Genomic DNA, 25316 nt, shown 5'->3' on the forward strand with positions numbered 1-25316 from the left:
AGTTGTTTTCGAACATTTATAATGCATAAGGATATCAACACTCATATAGAGAAAAGTTTGTTTTATCTTGAATGTTATCAGTGTTTAGATGTACCTCTACTTCCGGAACTGTAGCGTATCAGATGTACCTCTACTTCCGGAACAGTGGCGTATCAGATGTACCGTTACTTTTAGAACTGTAGTGTATCAGGTGTACCGTTACTTTTAAAACTGTAGTGTATCAGGTGTACCGTTACTTTTAAAACTGTAGTGTATCAGGTGTACCGTTACTTTTAAAACTGTAGTGTATCAGATGTACCGTTACTTTTAGAACTGTAGTGTATCAGGTGTACCGTTACTTTTAAAACTGTAGTGTATCAGGTGTACCGTTACTTTGAGAACTGTAGTGTATCAGGTGTACCGTTACTTTTAAAACTGTAGTGTATCAGGTGTACCGTTACTTTGAGAACTGTAGTGTATCAGGTGTACCGTTACTTTTAGAACTGTAGTGTATCAGATATACCGTTACTTTTAGAACTGTAGTGTATCAGGTGTACCGTTACTTTTAGAACTGTAGTGTATCAGGTGTACCGTTACTTATAGAACTGTAGTGTATCAGATGTACCGTTACTTCCAGAACTGTAGTGTGTCAGGTGTACCGTTACTTTTAGAACTGTAGTGTATCAGATGCACCTCTACTTCCGGAAATGCAGTGTATGAGATTACCTCTACTTCCGGAACTGTAGTGCGTCAGATGTACGTGTACTTTTGAAAGTGTCATTCATCACATAAACCTCCACTTCCGAAATGTAATATATGATATAAATATATATATATATATAGCTTAATTCTGAAACTGCATTTTATAATAAAATTGACCAAGGTCACGCTTCTATTTTTTTTTTTTTTTTGAAGTTTACAAATGCACTTTGAGAACTTCTTTCCGTGGACAGGTGTGATGCTAAGAAAAGGCCATGCACCACTTCGTGTATTAGTCATACAGAGCTCATTGTTTCTTATTGAAAGAGTTTCTTTCATAACTCTGATGCAGCAAATCAATAGAGAAAATGTTGACAGTAACCTTGGAAACTGCATTGATTACAATGAACCTCCTTGAGGCTAACAGAGTGTCCGTGTTTCTGTAAGTTTATATTATTGAACTTAAATGACACCTTATGCACTCATTTGCTAACCATCCGCGTCAAGGATCCTTATATAGCTTTGTTTGTTTTGAATTTCGCGCAAAACTACTCGAAGGCTATCTGCGCTAGCCGTCCCTAATTTAGGGAAGGCAGCTAGTCATCACCACCCACTACCAACTCTTGGGCTACTCTTTTACCAACGAATAGTGAGATTGACCGTAACATTATAAAGCCCCCATGGCTGAAAGGGCGAATATGTTCGGTGCGAGGGGGATTCGAACCCGCGACCCTCAGGTTACGAGTCGAGTGCCTTAACCACCTGGTCAGGCCTGGCCACTGTAGTATAGTACTTCAAAATTAAGGAATACTAGTCCAGACAACCTTTGTGTAAATCTTCACGGAGTTCAACACAAACGTTTTATTACCACATCCTTCATCAGTTTCTGAAGAAAATAAATCAGCTATTGAATGCTGTTATCAAGTTATGAGGCTTATTGTAATATAGGTCTTTATTGAAATATAGGTCTTTATTGTGTCTACTAATATGAAATCATTAATAATAAAATATGCGAATTTAAGCAAAAAACAAGAGGGAATTCTCAACAGCCGCAGCACTTGAAATTCTTTTAGGCAGAACTAGAATAAATTAATGAACGAGATATTTTTATTTATTTGCTATATTTTTGTGCGCCAGCATTACTATGCAAAGGACGCGCGTAAACCCTATTCGATTTTATTACTCTACTATTTCACTCTCAAATTGAAATTACTTTAGGCACAATTAGAATAAATTAATTTACGAGACCTTGGACACGGTCAAATACATCAATCGAAAAAGTTTGCCCTCCTGTGTCCAAAACTGTAACTGAATTTCGAACCGGTCAAAAGGTGATGAAGCTATGGACTAAAACTGTGAATTTAAAAAGTAAAATAATAAACAACAAAAAGACTGAGAGCCGTTATGCCGCGACTAAAAATCAATAAATTTGGACATCACTCCAAACTTCGTCATCACAAAACTTTAGGTTCATTTTTGGATTGGGTCCAAGTATATAAAATTCATTGCATTTAATATATCTTTTTTTTTCTAGTCCATATCGTTACTGCAAAATTAATTGCATCTTCTCTACAAAACTTGACCTCCAGCGACTGAGCAGTAAGTAAGTCTGTGAGCTTATGCCGTTAAAAATCGGCCTTCGAATTCGGTAGTAGGCACAGTACCGACAGCCCATTGTGCGGCTTTATGCTAATAAGGAACAAACCAACTAAACTACCGTTCCATGGAATTTGTAACTCACAAATTCCACGAGCTGGAGTAACCAATGTTGTCTGTTCTTGTGCTTGGTCATCAACTTTATTCCTCTTGGGTATGATAAGACTAGTGAGCCGAAATGCTGATTCAAAGGCTCAAGGTTCGAGCCACGAACGTGGCTATTAGTTATGGGCGTGTTATAAAGTGACATTAATCCTATTTTTCAATTCTGGGTGTAGGATGGAACCCTCGCGTTGGTGGATGCTGTTGATTACATGGTTTTCTTCCAATTGATACAAGAGTTCGAAATTAAGGGCAACTATATACTGAACCCTTATCTGGTTATTTAGCCGATGTGCGCATGTGCTTTTTAATCATGCTTAAATTACAATCACTCTTATGTTTTCCACTTAATAGTGTTGCTGCTATAGAGTATTGTAAACAAAATGTTGCGTTTATTTATATTCAATATTTATTAATCATTTTCGAACTTTCTCAACTGGCTCGAACCTGTGATACAATTAGAGACTGCTCTTCCAGAACTAAAAGTTACGTTTAAACGTTTGATATTCGTAAAGATATTTAACAAATATTTATCAATCTTTTTTCCGTAACGCGACAGAAAAGACGTATAAGAAAGTACTGTTTAACAATTCCGCAGTATTTGTGGTCGATAGTACAGAACTTAAAAGAATTGCTTTTATAGGATAAAGTTTGAAATAAAACTTAACTGCATTCAAGGTTAATAAAAGGCTGTTTCTTATTGTTTTGGATGTTGAATGTAAATGTAGAATTATTATTATTATTATTCGTTACTTTTTAAGAAAAATTTTCCAAGTACATGATGGCTTTGGAACGACTTTCGCATCCATTTTGATGAGCATACACTAGAGTTTCTCCGTTATAACTAGTGACAAAAATCTTAGATTACTCCACTGCATATGAAAGGTGGACTACAGTATCACATTTAGGCAACGAAGAGAAGCTAAACTCCTTTAGATTACCGTGATTCCGGTTTCTTCAGTTATCGGTTTCGTAAAAGAGGTAATTTATTCTGAGTTTTAAGAGTTTGTGAACGTTTGACAAAGATCCATAGTAACTTTAAATCCATGTTTGTTTCTAGTTAAAAAAAACAAACCAAGAGATATTGCACAGTCTCAGTACAATGTCTTTTGGGGTCAGTAGGTCCTCTTTCGTAGCCATAACGAATTAGGGCGTTGCACCTGATTTGCTTGTAACGTGATTCTGGAGCCGGTTGTGATTTATTTCCTTTTTTTAATGTTACTTTTGTCACTGTACAGTTTAACGATCTTTACTATTCTTTAAAGCTCCCTCTAGATTTCTCTTTGGCAGTATGATACAACAAGGTAAGACATTTGATGTGAATCCAATATATAGATGCCAAACATGTTGGCCATGATGTCATACAGCCAACACCTGCATTAGGATGTGAAACCCGTTCACATTACATGCGATTAACTGTAAATGCGAAATCAGTTTCGTTTCCATGTATTTTCTCTTTACAAATAATTTAAATAATATGTAAGTATTATGACCACTATAAGAAAATGAATTTCTCAAAAGGAAAACTACAAGAACGTGTAATTACCACCATGAGAATCATATGTGTATTTAATCTTTTAGACTTTCGAAGTACATCTAACCCTTCGCCATTGGTGGAAAGACAGCAGATTAGAGTTTAACAGATCCCTCGGAGAAGACGTAGTTGGTCAGTTATCACTGAGGAACTCAATATGGACACCAACCCTCTTCTTTCATAACGAGAAAGAAAGCGAATTAGTCCAAACCACCAAGGACAATGTTTATGTTAAAGTGGGCAGCAACGGTGAGGTGTATATGGCTGTAAGGTAGGTTCCACAATCCAGTATAAATGGTTATTTAGATTTGACAGTTCTTTATGTCATTTACTCTCAATTCTAAAGATAAATGTAAAACTTTCATTTCTTACTCGGCTATTTTGGAACTTTTGGACCATTTCACTAATTTTATCTTATATTCTATTAGCGGCTCAGAGAATGGCTCTTAGTTTCTTTGTCTTTGTTTTTAATCAAGAGCAGACTCTTTGCTCATAGCTCTGTAATTTCTTGACCGATTTGATATCTAATTAAAGTTTTGGACTCAGGAGATCAAACCCTTTCTATTAGATGTATTTGACCACACCTAAGGTCTCATAGATTAATTTACTCTAATCCTCTGTAAAAGAATTTCAATTTGAGGGTAGGCTGGTAGAGGTCCTGATGAGTAATAAATTGAATCGGGCTTACTCGCGCCCTCTGCTTGGTATTGCTGACGCACAGAAATAAAGGTTTCATAGATTAATTTGCTTTAACCCTGCCTAAAGAAAGTGCCGCGGCTATTGAGAACTCCCTCTTGTTTCAATAGAAGTGAGAAACGATTGCAATAGTTTATTAACTTTGAAAGAGGTTGACATCGAACGGACATTTAATATTGAAAAGAAACTGTTCGTGCAACTTTATCAGATTTTTAATGAGTCCTTCACCCTTACTTGCTTGTTTGTTTGTTTTTGAATATCGCGCAAAGCTACACGAGGTCTATCTGCGCTAGCCGTTCCTAATTTTGCAGTGTAAGACTAGCGGGAAGGCAGCTAGTCATCACCACCCACCGCCAACTCTTGGGCTACTCTTTTATCAACGAATAGTGGGGTTGACCGTCACTATATAACGCCCCCACGGCTGAAAGGGCGAGCATGTTTGGCGCGACCGGGATGCGAACCCGCGACCCTCAGATTACGAGTCGCACGCCTTTACACGCTTGGCCATGCCGGGCCCGCATCTACCGAAGAATAGTAGTAGTAAATCTGTAATATTCTGAATTAAAGACCTAATATTGTTTTTACAACTGGAGTTAAGGAAGGTTTAATAAAATGGGCAAACTGTTTAATTTATCCAGGTTTTTGTTTTATAAACAGTTTTTAGTCTAAACCTATTTAGTTCAACACAAATATATTTCAAGATGTCATCTTATTATAACATGCTCAAAGTTTCTTATCACACCGAGATGATTCACTTGTTGTGTTACATAACATTATAATAGTTAATTTATTTTAAGGAACCCAGCCATTAGGCGGATTTCTTTCTTTGTTTGCTTTTTTAATTTCGCTCAAAGCTACTCAAGAACTATCTGCATTAACAATTTAGCAGTGTAAGACTAGTGGGAGGCAACTAACCCCTCACTACCCACTACCAGCTTTTGAGCTACACTTTTACTAACGAATAATGCGATCGATCGTCACAAAATAACACCCCCACGGCTTAAAAGAAAAGCATGTTTGATGTTTCAGGAACTCGAACCCGCAACCTTCAGATAGCAAGTCGAGTGTCGTAACCATCTGACCTTACTAGCCCTATCTTTACGTAGAAAGGCTCGAGCCCATATGTTATTGTCTTTTTTTTTACTCTCATATAGATTAATAGATTTGTCTAGATGCTGGTGGTCAACCTTTCGAGCCTACATGTCATTTCGTAACTAGCTACGCCCCCTTCATTTTATTGGTTGAAAAACCAGAAATTGTATTTTTTCCTGTGTCATTTCACCAAAACTGCAACCTCTTTCCTATGTGTTTCTGAACGAGAGATCTAGTTATTACGTAGCGTAGATTCTTAATAAATGAAGAAAAATACAGTGTACATTAAAAGACATATGAAGTATATTCAATGAGAATTTTTATCTGGCTTAATACACTGTTCCAGGAACAGGCATCAGTAATTCTTAGAATCCTCAAGTTATATCCTTGGTCGGAAACTTAAGTGTTAATAAACTTAAGTTATAACTTATTTCTCCTGGTGTACAATAACTGAAAAACGCACAGAGAAGTAGAAAACAAAATCAAAAAATAACATGTGAACGAACTGATGTACACATTTTACGTCATTGTATTAAAACTTTATATGAATATTTCTTTGTTGGTAAATTAACATATTGCGTTTTATGTCGTTTGGTTTGGTTTTTAGCGCCAAACTACACAATCCATTATCTGCGCTTGTCTTTATCACAGGAAATCGAACCAAGAATTTTGGTGTTATATGACATTACAAACGTGCATTTTAGGCACGAAAAATCTATATTTAGGCTCGCAATCTAAGTTCGAAAGATTAAAGTAATTAGCTAATGATAGGATGTCTGTTGGTTTAGAAACACACACACACACATTGTATCTCATATTGAATTCATTATAGCTGCAGTTTTATGAAAATGTGAATGGTAACCAATTTCAATGACATGCCCTTTCACCGTTTTTACTTACATGAACAGCGCTCAATTTTTCTTTGTTCGTTCATGGAAGCAGAAACATATTTCGTTCCATATCGCATTTATGCATAATTCCAATTTCGAAAAGTCACGTGTTTTCTATCGCTATTACCACAACTATTACATTTAAAGTACACGAAACAAAAATACACCTGAATGTGGCCTATGTTTTAAGGTATGTAATTAGCATGTATTTATTTAAATAGAATACATCATCTCTTTTATGTTTAGGCCTGATTGTGAGGATTAACGAACTAGGCCTTTTCCAACGATAAACACGATAAACTGACATAGAAGTTTTCTATGGTAAAACAAATTTTTTAAAAATAAATTATATAATAATATTTTAAAATAATTCGTTTCAGAAAGCGTGAACGAAGTGTGGTATGTATTAAGAATGAAGATCTTAAATTATACTTAGGCCCAGCATGGCAAGGTGGTCACGGTGCTTGACTTGTAATCTGAGGGTCGCGGGTTGAAATCCCAGTAGCACCAAACATGCTCGCTCTTTCACTCGTGAGGGCGTTATAATGTAACGGTCAATCCCACTATTCGTTGGCAAAAGAGTAGCAAGAGATGGCGGTGGCTGGTGATGACTAGTTGCCTTCCTTCTAGTCTTACACTGCTAAATTAAGTACGGCTAGTGCAGATAGCCCTCATGGAGCTTTGCGTGAAATTCAAAACAAACAAAGTTTGCCAAATTATATTTAATTGGACAGATGGCAATTTTTTTTAAGTTGTGGATGGGGACGTTTAGGTAATTGCTGTTACATCGGATGGAGAGATATGTCATTAGTGTATTTCAATAAACCAGCAAAATGGTTTCAAAAGCTAGATTTAGTTGAGGAATGCGTTTTATTTCAAACTGAAGAAAGAATCGCCAGTAATAATGGATTTGGTAAATTGCTTGTTACTGATAATTCACCTACTGTATGTTTTTAATATTATCTTTAATGACCACTATTTTCTGAAAGAAATCCTTCTCGAGTGTAGGAACAGTCGACTGGTTATTTAAAGTTAAGTACAAAGCTACACTAGAGCTATCTGTGTTCTGCCCATTAAGGAATCAAATGAGGAGTTTTTCCTTTTGTAAATCTGACAACAAACCACTGGACCATAAGAGGCCAGTTGATGAGAAGCAAAATATATCAGACTGTCATTACTTACTGTCTAATCACTGAACAAAACGTTTTAATAGTCCTCGCAACACCACCTCCCGGTTTAAATGTCTCACCTATCCACCCTCAGAAATATAAGATTTGGTTTGTTTTGAATTTCGCGCAAAGCTACACGAGGGCTATCTGCACTAGCTGTCCCTAATTTACCATTGCAATATCAGAGGAAGGCAGCTAGTCATCACCACCAACCTCCAACTCTTGAGCTACTCTTTTATCAACAAATAGTGGGATTGACCGTTTGTTACAACACCCTTACGGCTGAAAGGGCGAGCATGTTTGGTGTGATGGAGATTCCAACCCGAGATCCTCAGATTACGAGTCGAATGTCTTAACCACCTGGCCATGCCCAGCTTCAGAAACATAAAAACTGTGACTAATGGAGAGGAGTCGTTATTTTAAAATCAGGTTTGAGCTTCATGTTGTAACATTTTCGGAAATCGTCTCTATATAAGGTAGTATTGTATATTCAGGAATTGACAGGCATATTTTCAACTCAAACTAACACCATCAAGAAATTGGAAGTTGACGCAAATATTGCTTCATAACTGCGAGGACTTACAGGAGATTACATTATTTCTAGCTGGACAGACTGGCACACCTTTTATGATAAGGACCCACAACACCTGATACATAATACTGACAAGTTGAAAATTTAATATGGTAATCATTGTACGTATGCTGGGGATTTGACGTTTTAGTCAAAACATTTTAGCGTCCTTGGGTTCTCACTCGGAAGTATGATAACCACCACCAGACAAAATGTCATTACAAGAATGTATCAAGTATTGTTGACAACCAGACAAAATGTTCTATATTGTCACTATAAGAATATGTCAGCTATTGTTTACGACCAAACTAAATGCTCTATAATGACATTACAAGAATGTATCAGGTATTGTTGACAACCAGACAAAATGTTCTATATTGTCATTATAAGAATATATCAGGTATTGTTGATTACAAGACTAAATGCTTTATTGTCACTATAATAGTGTATCAGGTATTCCTTAAAACAAAGCTAATGCCATCCATTAATCAAAGTTTATATTGAATTTTGATCTGACCTCATTTTATGGTATGTTTTATCTTCCTCACTGAAGAAGATGTCGGGACAGGAGCTATCCAAAGTGGTTGATATCTTTGGTTGAAGATCCAAAGTGTTCTAAATACTTGTGAGTGAGGAACCAATACTTTAATATGTGAATACTTACAGCAGTGTGGTATACCTGTAGGTGAGGAAGGAACAGAGCAGTATGGTATACTTGTAGGTAAGAAGCTGGACAGATTTGGTATAGCTTTAGGTGAGGGAAAGCAGTGGTTTGTTATTCCTTAAGGTGAGGAACCAGACCTGTTTGATATATCTTTAGACGAGGAATTGGACAACCTGGTATATCTTTAGGTGAGTAAAGAGAGTTTTTTGATATATCTGTAGGTTAGGAGTCAGAATTATTTACCATATCATTAGATGAGCAGTCAAAGTAGTTTTGATGTACCTTTTGATGAAAAACCAGAACATTAGGGTAAACCTTAAGTAAGAAATAAGAACCGTTTTGTATCCCTTTAAGTGAGGAAAAGGATTGGTTTAGTATCCGTCTAGATGAGGAACCTGACATATTTGGCATTCTGTAAGGAAAAGAAAGACAGAGCAGTTTGGTACACCTATAGATGATGACCCAGTGCATTTGGCATATTTTCGACTGAATAACCAGAAGGTTGGCACACCTATAAGTAAGAACCTGAAACGTTTGACACACATTTACGTAAAAAGGCGGAAAACTAACTTTGCATAATGAGTCAGACACAACAAAATAACTTTGGGTAAGATGCTAGAAAATCTGACATATTAAGACAAAAGAAACTAATACTTAAAGGTTTAAAATTGTATTTTTGTTACACATTAAGCTTCTATTTTAACAAAATAAACTATAATAAGAAAACCGTACAAGAGTTACTCTAACGTTGTATCGACATTATAAGCTCTTTCTTTGGGCTGCAGCTGAATTCTATTGTAACGTTTTCATGATCTCACTTTTGTTTTCTTCAAAGCTTTTCTTTGGATAATTCAAGAGCACGATGCATTACTGGGTCTACAGTTCTCAAGTCTCAGTGAAATAAGGTTATCTTATTTTCAGTCTGATCTTTCGTATTTTTTTTATTATGATAACAACACTTTCTTACAAAATATCACTGAAACTATGCCATCACGTTGTAAATACTTTGACTTTTATTGGGTATAAGTTTACAACCATATTAGTGTTTATTTCTTACACGTGAACCACGTGGGAAACTCTTGGCACACAAGGAAAGCTTTTCTACATTTGCATGTAAGCAATGGCTCGGCATGGCCAAATGGTGAGAGGGCGCTCGACTCGCAATCTGAGGCTCGCGGTTTCGAATCCTCGTTACACCACAGATGCTCGCCCTTTCAACAGTGTGGGAGTTATAATGTGACGGTCAATCCCATTTGTTGATAAAAGAGTAGCTCAGAAGTTGATGGTGAGTGGTGATGACTAGCTGCCTTCCCTCTAGTCTTATACTGCTAAATAAGGACGGCTAGTGCAGATAACCCTGGTGTAGCTTTGCGCAAAATTCAGAAACATTCTTTACGTTTGATATTTCGAGCGAACGGCCTTTCGAAATCGTTATTTCGAGTAGCCCCCTAATGGCTCAGCGGTATGTCTGCGGACTTACAACGCTAAAAACCGGATTTCGATACCCGTGGTGGGCAGAGTACAGATAGCCCATTGTGTAGCTTTGTGCTTAATTCAAAACAACAAAACAACAGTATTATTTCGAGTATTAAAACATGTAACTAAATCGTTGTCAAACCACTCAGGGACAGTGGTAAGTTTATTGATCTACAACGCTAAAATACGGTGTTCCATTCCTTCACTGTGGACACAGCAGTTAGCTTAATGCAACAAACAAACCAGAAGGATGATCGTATCTTCTTGACAAGATGATTTTCAGTTTATCGTCTTAGAAATTGTTTTATTTGAATTAGTTTTGATAAAACCCACAAGGTTAATCTATGTGTGTATGTATATAAAGTAAAAATTTAAAAATTAAACATGTATGTCAAATATCTCCCTATTTATCAATAATGTAAACTGAACATTTCTCTCAAAGGTGTTAGTGACTTTGTTAGTGTTAGTGACTTCGCTTTGAGCGTGTTAGCTATGTTCTTGAACTACTCGAACGTTAAACCTTCTGACTTTTCCAGTGTTAAACAAACGCATATAAACCGATTTGGAATTCAGATGTACTTGAATAAAATAATGAAATGAAATGGCGTTGACCGGTAACTATACCACTAAATTTGCACGTACACGTGGTCATCACGTATAAGACGTACTTTGTTCTAGAAAGTGTCTGTATTTGACGTGTTTTGCTGTTTTACCTAACACAACGTTGGGCGTATCATCTCTCAACTGTAACATTTCACGTGGCTTCACTATTGAAGTAACGTTAAAAACAGCCTAGTTCTGGTAGTAACGTCACGTCTTAAAGCAACAACATTTTACTAATGTTTTAAATGTTACAAACATTTAATCCTAACCTTTGGCCAAAGAAATGTTAGGTGACATTTTATGTCTCTGATCAGTATGATTTAACCAGAAAGTGTTGGGTGACAGTTTGTGTCTTTGATTCGTATGATTTAACTACAAAGTGCTAGTTAACATCTCTAATTGGTATGGTTTAACTACAAAATGTTAGTTGACACTTTGTGTCTCTGATTGGTATGGTTTAATTCCGAAGTGCTAGGTGACATTTTGCGTCTCTGATTGGTTTGATGTATCTACATAATGTTAGGTGACATTTTGTATGTTTGATTGGTATGGTGTACCAACATAATGTTAGGTGACATTTTGTGTCTCTGATTGGTTTGGCATACCTACATAATGTTAGGTGACATTTTGTGTCTCTGATTGGTATGGTGTATCTACATAATGTTAGGTGACATTTTGTGGTTTAGACTGGTATGCTGCTTTCGTTGACACAAGTAAGGACATAAAATGAAACAGTTCATCATTATTTTTAATTCATTTCAGGTTTCGTCTTACTTTGTCCTGTCCAATGAACCTGGTGAACTATCCCATGGACACACAGCATTGTTCAATATTTATAATGAGTTGTAAGTATGCGTTACGTGTTTATGTTCAATATTTATAATGAGTTGTAAGTATGCGTTACGTGTTTATGTTCAATATATATAATGAGTTGTAAGTATGCGTTACGTGTTTATGTTCAATATATATAATGAGTTGTAAGTATGCGTCACGTGTTTATGTTCAATATATATAATGAGTTGTAAGTATGCGTTACGTGTTTATGTTCAATATATATAATGAGTTGTAAGTATGCGTTACGTGTTTATGTTCAATATATATAATGAGTTGTAAGTATGCGTTACGTGTTCATGTTCAATATATATAATGAGTTGTAAGTATGTTCGTAAGTACGTGTTCATGTTCAATATATATAATGAGTTGTAAGTATGCGTTACGTGTTTATGTTCAATATATATAATGAGTTGTAAGTATGCGTTACGTGTTTATGTTCAATATATATAATGAGTTGTAAATATGCGTTACGTGTTTATGTTCAATATATATAATGAGTTGTAAGTATGCGTTACGTGTTTATGTTCAATATATATAATGAGTTGTAAATATGCGTTACGTGTTTAGACTTTTGTTTATTGCTTTCATAATTTTACTAAATAATAAATGGTAATAAAATTATGATATATATAAATAGAGTTGTCATGCGCTTATCAGACGATAACACTGTTGCTCACGTTCAAAATGTAAATTTCACAAGAACAAAACAATCATAAAATGTGCATTATGACTCTCGGATGACGTCAGTTTCAAGTGTTCTATCATTTTCTCTATTTCTTCCGCTAAAACATCCAAAATGGATAACTAGTGAATCTCGTTGTATTATATAAACTAAATTGTTTTTGTGTGTGTATGCACAAAGCTTGTGTTGTTTTACTATGTACTTTAATGTTATATTAATAATTTAGTTTTAATTTCCTTACTGATTTAATTCTTTTTATGTAGTTTACCGTTAAAATTTTGTTTATTTGTTTTGAATTTCGCGCAAAGCTATTCGAGGACTATCTGCGCTAGCCGTCCCTAATTTAGCAGTGTAAGACTGGAGGGAAAGCAGCTAGTCATCACCACCCACCGCCAACTCTTGGGCTACTCTTTTACCAACGAATAGTGGGATTGACCGTACATTATAACGCCCCCACGGCTGAAAGGGCGAGCATGTTTGGTGCGAACGGGATTCGAACCCGCGACCCATCGGATTACGAGTCGAACGCCTTAACACGCTTGGCCATGCCGGGCCCGTTAAAATTTTTGTATTTCACAATCTTCGAGTCAGTGATCGAAGCGCCCTCTATCTGTTTTTAGAATATTTTTATTTAGTGTAAAAACAACAACTGTACTTGTAATAAAAGAAAAGCTGTATTTTTATAAAACTGTGACGTTCCCCGCTAGTACAGCGGCATGCCTATGGATTAACAACTCTAAAATCAAGGGTTCGATTCCCCTTGATGGACTCAGCAGATGGCCTGATGTGGCTTTGCTATAAGAAAAACATACACACAAAGCTTTGATGCGTATATGGATTGTTCTACTATATTTTATGCTTCCACATACGCATTTGTTCGTGTAGATATTTTAAGTATTATTTATTGGCAACAAAGAGTTATTTCTTTAGGTTTAGATTTTATCGATAGATACGTTATGACGACTGTTGGTCAGTGTTACGTTATTGTATTACTGTTTTTGTTTTTGTTTTCTAATTTCGCGCAATGCTACACAAGAGCTTTCTGCGCTAGCCGTCCCTAATTTAGCAGTGTAAGACTGGAGGTAAGGCAGCTAGTTATTACCATCCACCGTCAACTCTTTGGCTACTCTTTTATTTACGAATAGTGGGATTGACCGTCACATATAACGCCCCCTCGGATAAAATAGCGAGCATGTTTGGTGTGACGGGGATTCGAACCTGCGACCCTCGGGTTACTGACTGTTAGGAGACTAAAGATACGTCTGAAATGTCATTTTTACACTTTCTTTATTTTGAAACTGGAATGGGCATGTTAAGATTAATGTGAGAGAAATAAACACTTACAATTTTAGGGTTGTGAGTTTCTAATGTGTACCAGCTTTCAATGTTTAAAATTTTAAGGGTTAAACGAGTTTTATAGGAGTTCTATTGTGTTTAATTTTTAAACTATAATTTGTATATATGGTATTTTCGGCAACTCTGATACCTGGTAGGGTTCTATGACGTCAGCATGCTGATACTAAAGTGGAAGGACCATGAGAAATGCCTGATTCTTCCTTCGTTTAGTCTGCCTGAGCATTTTCTGGACTCAAGTAGTATTACGTGTGACGACAAAGTCACAAGCTACAGCACTTTAGGTAAGTTACCATGGAAGCTAAGTTTTAAGGTTAAGAAGATAAACACAATGAAAAGAATAGTTTTATATGCGTGTGACTTGCAAAACTAAAGCAATAAGTCTGAAACAGAGGTAGGGGCGAATTCCACGGTGAGGACATGCAGAGTTTTAAGAAAGTAACACAGAATTACAAGTTTTGGAAACATAGAATTATTTTATTTTATGGTTTTCTTAATTTGTACCAAAAGCCTAACTTACAAATAACGAATTAGAGTTGACTTTAAATTCGTTTAAGTTTTAGTGATGTTTTTACGGAATTACTACTCAAACATCGGGAGTTCGATTCCCCCCACAAATAGACAGAGGGCAAATAGCCCAATGAGTAGCTTTGTACTGAGTAAACAGTTGCTCTATAATACATCGAATGTTTGTTTGTTTGTTTTTTGAGTTTCCTGCAAAGCTACACTAGGGCTTTTCTGCACTAGCTTTCCCCAATTTAGCAGCGTACGACTAGAGGAAAGGCAGCTAGTCATCATCATCCACCGACAACTTTGGGCTACTCTCAATAAATAGTGGGATTGACCGTTTATAACGCCCCACGGCTGAGAGGGTGAGCATGTTTAGTGTGACGGGGATTCGAACCCTGGACCCTCAGATCACGAGTCGAGCGCTTTAACCACCTGGCCATACCGAGCCACATCGAATGAATTGGCTTGTGTACGTGAAAAACAGGCATCGTCTTATACTTGTGGCTTTATCTATTCTGGTACGTTTAATAACTTCATTTATTTATTTGTTAAACACAAAGTTACACAATCCACCAACTTCTAGATATTTATTATTAGCTCTGCAATTCAAGTAAAATTCTAGAATTTGCCACTTTGGAAGGAGTACTACTACGACATTATTTATAAGTACAGTGATTAATAAACCTTTTCATTTATACTGTACTAATAAACCCGTATCATTTATATTTGTACTGATGTATTTCGGCCCGGCATGGCTAGGTGGGTTAAGGCGTTCGACTCGTAATCTGAGGATCGTCGGTTCGAATTCCAGTCGCACCAAACATTCTAGCCCCTTCTAGCCGTGGGGGCGTTATAATGTGACGGTCAATCTCATTATTCGTTGGTAAAAGAGTAGCCCAAGCGTTGGCAGTGGGTGGTGATGACTAGCTACTTACTAAATTAGGGACGGCTGGCACAGATAGCCCTCTAGTAGTTTTGCGCGAAATTCAAAACCAACCAAACAAACTAATGTAATTCATCATTCCTTTAATTCACATTTAATATTTGTTTTATTTAAGTTTCTAGCAGTTCGTGGTACTTTAGAAACACGACAGGGGCTAATTAGTGGGTCAGACTTGTATTGTTGTTACGTGACTTCTGTTGGTCCGGCAAAACGGATAATCCAGCAAAACTTTGGAACCAAGGGTGTCAGAAAATCCTTGTTGTACCTGTACTATATTCACCATTACCGAAATGTTATGAAATCACTGATAAAGCATTAAGTGCAAAGCACATTAACATACTCAACATATAAACATACCCCAACATTTAAACATACTGCTACGCTACGCCTAAGCAAATACCGAATTAGTGTGAAATTGTGAATTTAATAAAACAGTCATATACGCATGCTGAATAAATAAAGTATTAAGTTACTCTTTCTCTCCTACGGACGCCCAAGCGTATCTCAACATCTGAGCATGCTTTACGATTATAGATCTACACGTGAACATATCCCAACATCTAAGCATGTTTCAGTATCATAGATCTTCATGTGAACATATCCCAATATTTAAACATACTGTTACGCCTAGATACTCCCCCAACTGTAAACACACCCCAACACCTAAAGATACCCCAACATATAAACACACCCCACACACCTAAAAATAGTCTTTAACTTTGAGCGTGAAAATATGAGTGTAACAATCTGCATTTGAATATAGGAAAATATAAAACATGACCATAAAATCTCAATACAAATAATTATTAGTAAAAACTGACAAAAAGAATCGTTTCATAAAAAGCATATGAAATAATTCAATAAATACGTTATCTTAAACAACTTGAGACGTAAAGTGAGAGCAAAAATCGTCTTCCGGAAAAGTTCACGGCTTTTTATTCAACCGTTAAAGTATTTAGATGTCTTGATAGAGCTCGATAGCTTGTTTCAAATTTCCATGACTCTTGAATAATTTTTAAACTTATTAACTTATTTACGGTAAGCATCACAGACACAATTATTATTGGTATTAGCCCTGATCAAAACATTCACTATAGCTAATTATTATTATTGTTATTATTATTAGTACTAGACCTGATCAAAACATTCACTATAGCTAATTATTATTATTATTATTGGTACTAGCCCTGATCAAAATATTCACTATAGCTAATTATTATTATTATTATTGGTACTAGCCCTGATCAAAACATTCACTATAGCTAATCATTATTATTATTATTATTACTAGCCCTGATCAAAACATTCACTATAGCTAATCATTATTATTATTATTATTACTAGCCCTGATCAAAACATTCACTATAGCTAATTATTATTATTATTATTATTGGTATTAGCCCTGATCAAAACATTCACTACAGCTAATTATTATTATTGTTATTATTATTAGTACTAGCCCTGATCAAAACATTCACTATAGCTAATTATTATTATTATTATTATTATTATTATTATTATTATTATTGGTACTAGCCCTGATCAAAATATTCACTATAGCTAAGTATTATTATTATTATTGGTACTAGCCCTGATCAAAACATTCACTATAGCTAATTATTATTATTATTAGTAGTACTAGCCCTGATCAAAACATTCACTATAGCTAATTATTATTATTATTATTATTGGTATTAGCCCTGATCAAAACATTCACTATAGCTAATTATTATTATTGTTATTATTATTAGTACTAGCCCTGATCAAAACAGTCACTATAGCTAATTATTATTATTATTATTGGTACTAGACCTGATCAAAACATTCACTATAGCTAATTATTATTATTATTATTATTGGTATTAGCCCTGATCAAAACATTCACTATAGCTAATTATTATTATTATTATTATTAGTACTAGCCCTGATCAAAACAGTCACTATAGCTAATTATTATTATTATTATTGATACTAGCCCTGATCAAAATATTCACTATAATACAATGTATTCTTCTTACTTTTTTAATCTTAGTGATTTCGTCATTTTTAGTACGTTCGTTCTTAGATACGTTTTCGTCCGTAATCCTAATAATACTATAGAGTATTTTCTTAAAACAAAAAAAAGTTTGGTTTGAATTTTGCTCAAATTCTGCACGAAAGCTAGTTGTGCTATAACTTCTTAATTTGTCAGTAATAGACCAGAGAGAAAGTAGTCAGCACCACCCACCGTCAACTCTTGGGCTTTTCTTTTACTAACGAATAGTTAAACTGATCGTAATATTATAACGCACCTGTAGCTGAAATGGCAAGGACCTTTGGGGTGACAGCAATTCGAGCCTATTACTCCTAAATACCGGACCATGTTCGACAAAAAAAAAGAAAGAAAAAGAAATCTCTATTGGCAGAGAAATTATTTTCTGCAAATTGTATTAAAGGTGATATACTCGAAATCTCGTTTGTTTTGTTTTAATAGGAACTCAGTAATATACGACGAATGTTTCTTTCAATAGTAATTCAAATAAAATTAAACTCAATTAAATAACATAAGCATTGTTTTTGTTATAATAAAAGTTTAGTACTATAGGTGGTGCTTTTGTTTTAATAATGATTTAGTACTATAGGTGGTGCTTTTGATTTAATAATGATTCAATACTATAGGTGGTGCTTTTGTTTTAATAATGATTCAGTACTGTAGGTGGTGTTTTGTTTTAATAATGATTCAATACTACAAGTGGTGTTTTGTTTTAATAATGATTCAGTACTGTAGGTGGTGTTTTGTTTTAATAATGATTCAATACTACAAGTGGTGTTTTGTTTTAATAATGATTCAATACTACAAGTGGTGTTTTGTTTTAATAATGATTCAATACTACAAGTGGTGTTTTGTTTTAATAATGATTCAATACTATAGGTGGTGCTTTTGTTTTAATAATGATTCAATACTATAGGTGATGTTTTTGTTTTAATAATGATTCAATACTATAGGTGATGTTTTTGTTTTAATAATGATTCAATACTATAGGTGGTGTTTTTGTTTTAATAATGATTCAATACTATAGGTGGTGTTTTTGTTTTAATAATCATTCAATACTATAGGTGATGTTTTTGTTTTAATAATTATTCAGTACTGTAGGTGGTGTTTTTGTTTTAATAGAAGTTCGATGCTAAAGGTCATGTTTTTGTTGTATTTTTTAACGATGTTCATTACCATTGTCGTGTTTATTGCTCTAATAAGCAACATAAATTTTAAAAACAAATCTAACCCTTCTTTTGAAGAGATGGAAAGCGTAACCAAAACAACAAAATGCATCTGATAGGGACAGCTATTTTCAGAATTCTGAACGAAAAGGAGTTTGATTTATATTTCCGGGAAAGTTATGCCCAGAAACTAATTGTGAAAACATTTTATTCGATAGATAATAATGACAGTGTTTATGTTTACTTGTTGAATATTTTAAAGTAGTAGAAGGTGTCTAAGTGTCCGTAGTTATTAAGGACAGTTTACCAAACGTGACCCTGCAAAACTTAAAGTTGCAGTAAATGTAATTTTCATTAAGAGCTCACGTGATAAGAAATTCGAATATTAGGACTTCTTATAATTATGTTAAGATAAAACGTTAACGTAAATTTATTGTAAATTAGGAAACTACAGCGGTTTGAAAGCATTGTTTACGTTGGAACGGGAGTTCAAGTACTACATGATCGAGGTCTACGTTCCTGTCATGCTACTCGTCATTGTCTCGTGGATTTCCTTCTGGTTGACATTCACGCTGTTCCCGCGCGAGTAGCTCTAGGGATTACCACTATCTTGACTGTTATCACAAACTCACGTGGCGTTAAAGACTCCATTCCCAGGGTAAGAAATATATTACTGATGCAGAGGAAAGCTACACAGAAATGGTAAAGGTCAAACTGGACAGAAAGGTCGTGTTTAATTATTTAACATATTTGTGTAGTTTACAAAAGATTGTTTTACCACCGTTGAGATTTCATGTGCGAATGGTAAATTACATAAATGTTATTTGTTTATCGTTTGAAATATAAATTATATATTATTTACCTAAAAAATATGGTAACGTACAGTACACAAATTATTAACAAAATCACATTACTTATTTGTAGATTCTGAAGTCAAATTCTCGAAACTTCCTGTTTCACACAACAACATTTAACACTTACATTTAGATGTTAAAACAATTCATCAAAGTGTAGTGTTTATATTACAGAACAAGTTAAACATCAATAATTGATGTCCTGTTATGGCTGGAAATACATACTCAGAATGACTCATGAAAACTGATTTATCTCAAGTCTGACAACGACCGTAAGAGTAAACATGACAAAGATGGTTTATTTAGTTGGTCAACTGACAAAAATTCCAGAGAAAATTCATTTATTATACCAAAAACACAGTGAGAATAATCTATTTATTGCTTTAAAACATGAATGATAGTTCATTTATTGTTGTAAAACATGATGTGTACATATATTACAATAAAAAACATAATATGCACATATATTACAGTAAAAAAACATGATGTGTACATATACTACAGTGAAAAAACACCATATGTATATATATTACAGAGAAAAACATGATGTGTACATATATTCCAGTAAAAACACGATGTATACATATATTATAATAAAACATAATGTGTACATATATTACAGTAAAAACACGATGTGTACATATATTACAATAAAACACGATGTGTACATATATTCCAGTAAAAACACGATGTATACATATATTATAATAAAACATGATGTGTACATATATTACAGTAAAAACATATGTAAATATATATCAGTGAAAAACATGATGTGCACATATATTCCAGTAAAAACACGATGTGTACATATATGTACAATAAAACATGATGTGTACATATATTACAATAAAAACACGATGTGTACATATATTACAGTAAAAACATGAAGTGTACATATACTACAGTGAAAACACCATATGTACATATATTACAGAGAAAAACATGATGTGTACATATATTCCAGTAAAAACACGATGTATACATATATTATAATAAAACACGATGTGTACATATATTCCAGTAAAAACACGATGTATACATATATTATAATAAAACATGATGTGTACATATATTACAGTAAAAACATATGTAAATATATATCAGTGAAAAACATGATGTGCACATATATTCCAGTAAAAACACGATGTGTACATATATTACAATAAAACATGATGTGTACATATATTACAATAAAAACACGATGTGTACATATATTACAGTAAAAACATGATGTGTACATATACTACAGTGAAAACACCATATGTACATATATTACAGTAAAAACATGATGTGTACATATATTCCAGTAAAAACACGATGTGTACATATATTACAATAAAAAACACGATGTGTACATATATTACAGTAAAACATGATATGTACATATATTACACTAAAAAACATGATGTGTACATATATTCCAGTAAAAACACGATGTGTACATATATTACAATAAAACACTATGTGTACATATATTACACCAAAAACATAATGTGTACATATACTACAGTAAAAACATGATGTGTACAGATATTACAGTAAACACATGATGTGTACATATACTAAAGTGAAAACACGATATGTACATTTATTATAGTACAGAAAAGACTGAAAGTATTCACATGTAATGATTAAAACAACAAATTAATTAATTAATCAGTTTCTTGAAACAAACAATCATTAAAAGAATCTAATTACTATAATAAAACGTGACTACAATATTCAGTGCACTGTCACAGATAATTAATGTAAAATATGACAAAGGAAAAAGAAATCTAGTTTTGCAATAAAATATTTCAACGAAAATCTATTTGGTGAAGTTACAACGTGACAAGGACAGTCCACGTATTAAAATTACAACGTGACAAGGACAGTCCACGTATTAAAATTACAACGTGACAAGGACAGTCCACGTATCAAAATTACAACGTGACAAGGACAGTCCACGTATTAAAATTACAACGTGACAAGGACAGTCCACGTATTAAAATTACAACGTGACAAGGATAGTACGCGTATTAGAATTACAACGTGACAAGGACAGTCCACGTATTAAAATTACAACGTGACAAGGACAGTCCACGTATTAGAATTACAACGTGACAAGGACAGTCCACGTATTAAAATTACAACGTGACAGGGACAGTCCACGTATTAGAATTACAACGTGACAAGGATAGTACACGTAATAATTTACAAGGTGACAAGGACAGTCCACGTATCAGAATTACAAGGTGACAAGGACAGTCCACGTATCAGAATTACAACGTGACAAGGGTAGTACACGTATTAGAATTACAAGGTGACAAGGACAGTCCACGTATCAGAATTACAACGTGACAAGGATAGTACACGTAATAGAATTACAACGTGACAAGGACAGTACACGTATTAGAATTACAACGTGACAAAGATAGTACACGTATTAGAATTACAACGTGACAAGGATAGTCCACGTATTAAAATTACAACGTGACAAGGATAGTACACGTATTAGAATTACAACGTGACAAAGATAGTACACGTATTAGAATTACAACGTGACAAAGATAGTCCACGTATTAGAATTACAACGTGACAAAGATAGTACACGTATTAGAATTACAACGTGACAAGGATTGTCCACATATTAGAGTTACAACGTGACAAGGATATTCCATTTAATATAAAAGAAATAAGACAAGAGGAACAGATTTATTTAATGACAAAAACATCTAATGTTAAACCCGAGCAAAGAGATTCAAATGTTTTTTCTAATACCGCCAGGTGTCCTACATCAAAGCTGTCGATGTGTGGTATCTCAGCTGTACTCTTCTTGTGTTCTTTGCCTTTCTGGAGTTTCCTCTTGTCAACTTCATCGCAAGAAAAGCCAGGAGTAAGATGGCGGCGCAGATGACTAATTCTGGTAACCAAAATTCTTCGGATCAAAACCCAAACCGGATTTTTCAGGTTTGTGAAGGCATAGAATGTTAATCGCCATAATATTATTGTAGTTAATTGGGGGTTAATTAATTTTCTCAACGCCAGAAACCGAGTTTAGATATCCGTGGTGAGCCAAGCAAAGATGGCTTTGTACCTAGCTTAAACTAAACAAACAAACAAAAATAACTATTTTTAAGTTTGATGTTTTATCATGCATGAGTTTCCTGAGGATATTGTGATGTTCTACCTGAACTGGAACAAAGCAGTCTTTAGAGAGAAATATTATATCTTGGACACAGTGAACCTAAAGTTTTGGAACAACATAAAACTGTCGAAGTTTGTCTTCTAAAACCATAAGGGCCTGAAGTGAGTTAGTGGTTAACGCACTTGTGCTATTAATCTGAGAGTTTTAGGTTTATGTACCGTTGTCTCAATAACACAATTCGCACTTTGGGCTTTGGACACGTTATAAGGATGGCTTGCTGTTCGGACAGACAAGAATAGTTCAAGGGTTGGCGGCAGGTGCTGTTTACTAACTGCTTTCCTTGTAGTCATTCAGTTAAACATTGTTATGCACAGATGCCTCTTGGCTATATTTGCGCTAAAAGTTTGAATAAAAGATAAAAACTTAGAATTACAAACAATTTGATAACCATATTTCATCAAACCAACCGGACTTACCCATTTTTTTATTAAACCAACCAGACTTACCTCATCTTTTATTAAACCAACCGGACTTACACTATCTTTTATTAAACCAACCAAACTTACATTATCTTTTATTAAACCAACCGGACTTACACTATCTTTTATTAAACCAACCAGACTTACCTCATCTTTTATTAAACCAATTGGACTTACCCATAGTTTTTTCAGACGAAAAGAAAGCCAACATTTCACTATAAGTAAGTGTTTTAGTAAAGGACGGGCTATTATACTTCCATTTTACTCTAAGTTGGTGCACTAACTACAGCGGTATGTCTACGGATTTACAACGCTAAAATCAGGGGTTCGATTCCCCTCGGTGGGCTCAGCAGATAGCCAGATGTGGCTTTGCTATAAGAAAACACACAAACACACACACATGGTGCACTAACACGTCAATAAATAGTTACTTAGTTTTCTAAGTTAAAAATATATGTCTCCTGTAGGTCAGCAGTAAGGACATACAGCGCTAAAACCCAGGGATCGATTCCTCGAGATGAACTTTGCGTTGCTCTGTATTAGGAAAATAACCTCAGCATCAATCGTCTTCAAAATGGACTTCCGGATTTTATTGAAAAGAAAGCAAATTATCTTTTCCTTAACGTCTACCGTTTATTATTGTCTTAAAACAATTTTTGTTTTTCTTAATGTCAAAATAGCACTGAGTAATGCAGTTTTTATATGCTTTATCAACCGACACAGAATGTTTTTATTTCGTTTCTGTTTGTGTAGTAAACAATGCACACGTGTCTATTTCTGTGGATTACAAACCACAATGATACAATGCACGTGTTGTTTGATTCTCTGTTCAATTCTGCCCAGAACTACTAGGAGCTATCTATACTGGCCGTCCATAATTTAGAACTGGTGGTTGTAAAGAAAGCTAGTCAACGCCACCTACCGTAAACCCTTGGGCTTCACTGCAGAAAAAGTTAGCATGTTCGATAGTGATAATTAAGATGGTGGTAGCGAAGCGATAAGTCTTGAAGTGGGTCATCAGAAATTTGAAAATAAAAACATTTTTAAAAGAAAATAATAAAAAAGAAATTACAAAAATAAATGTGAAAAGGGGAAAAAATTTTGAAAAATTATTTAAATTAAAACTCAACTTGAAAGATCCTTAGCACTAACTTAACACTAACCGAAATTAAATAAAGATGTTATCAGTGGGAAAGAAAAGAACCCAAGGAGGTTGTAGGAAGGCCAGTTGTTCAGACATCTCGTAACTTCTGATTGCACTGGTAAATAAATATAGAGAAACAGATTTGTGTAAGATTTTAGAATGTCATTAAACCTAAAGTAGTCTGTTTCTATGGTTTATATATATATGAGTACATAAGATAACGTATATATGGATCTAGGTATGATCTCATATATATATATGTATGTTGATATCACTTAGGTCGTGCGACCATCAGGACACACCAATAAAGTGTCAGATAGGAGCCACAGTAAAAAACCTCAATTTAACATAACACCGGAAGACCTGATTAAGACCTTGGAAGACAGTGACGATGACGAAGACGAAGAAATCAGTTTTGATATTTTGAAATATTTACCAATGGCGACCGAAGAATTAGCTCGTTCCATAGATCGTTTCTGTAGGGGTTTGTTTCCGCTTATATTTGCGCTGTTTAATCTCGTCTACTGGATCACGTGGTCACATAAGTAATCGTGCGCGTGTGTTGTTATGTTATTTGATTTTTGACATCTATGTGTTGTTTGTTTATAGTTTGGAATTAAGCACAAAGCTAAGCAATGGGCTATTTGTATTCTGCCCACTATGGGTATCGAAACCTGGTTTCTAGCGGTGCGAGTCCGCAGACATGCCGCTGGGGGCGGCATCTTGTGAGAGTAAGTAATGAGATTTAAAATCGTTCGGTCTTTATCTTCGAAACTTGTGAATCATGTATTCCAAAAGCGATTAATCACTTTTGTTCATTCTTAAACCCTGCAGTGGCTTAGTCGGAAACTACAGAATTTGTAACGCTAAAATTCAGGGCTCGATCTCTCTGATAGACACAACACGGATAATCTGTGACGTAACTTTGTGGTTAACAAAACCTTACCAGAAAGAAAGATAACTTCACTGAGAGGTTAACCTATCTAGTTCTTTACATTTCGATTTTTTAAAAATTTCTCAATTAGATATTTAAAATAATAATAATAATCGTTACTATT

General features: G+C 34.6%; 1 pseudogene; it reads left to right on the top strand.

The window, feature by feature from the left end:
- Positions 1–24807, top strand: part of LOC143236577 (glycine receptor subunit alpha-2-like) — a 106064-nt pseudogene extending 81257 nt beyond the window's left edge.
- Positions 24808–25316: the final 509 nt, after the last annotated feature.

The sequence above is a fragment of the Tachypleus tridentatus genome, chromosome 13 (assembly GCF_004210375.1).
Source record: "Tachypleus tridentatus isolate NWPU-2018 chromosome 13, ASM421037v1, whole genome shotgun sequence".
NCBI classification, from domain to species: domain Eukaryota; kingdom Metazoa; phylum Arthropoda; class Merostomata; order Xiphosura; family Limulidae; genus Tachypleus; species Tachypleus tridentatus.